The sequence below is a fragment of the Coenobita brevimanus genome, chromosome 55 (genome assembly GCF_032717465.1).
Source record: "Coenobita brevimanus isolate Jiangsu-jjx chromosome 55, ASM3271746v2, whole genome shotgun sequence".
NCBI lineage: Eukaryota > Metazoa > Arthropoda > Malacostraca > Decapoda > Coenobitidae > Coenobita > Coenobita brevimanus.
In genome coordinates this window covers 53,445,932-53,446,235 of record NC_137008.1, presented here as the reverse complement: position 1 = coordinate 53,446,235, position 304 = coordinate 53,445,932, and positions in this window count along the sequence as shown.

Here is a 304-nt window from a genome sequence, read left to right as displayed (position 1 = left end):
CATGTCATGTGATCACGTCTTTATAACTCCTGACTACTTATGATTTACAGTCGATCAGCTGCTTTGACCACGTGTATTTGTTTACAGTCTATCAGCTGATTTGACTACTATTTTTTTTTTTTTTTACTGTCGATCAGCTGATTTGGCCACGTGTTTACCGTCGATCATCTGCATGCCCACGTGTATTTATGAGTCGATCAGCTGACGACCTCCTGAGTTGTAAATCTGCTAGTTAATAAATCGCGTGAGTGGAATATGAAAGGACCAAGGAACCTGTTTTCTTGATATTTTTTCCTGATAATTT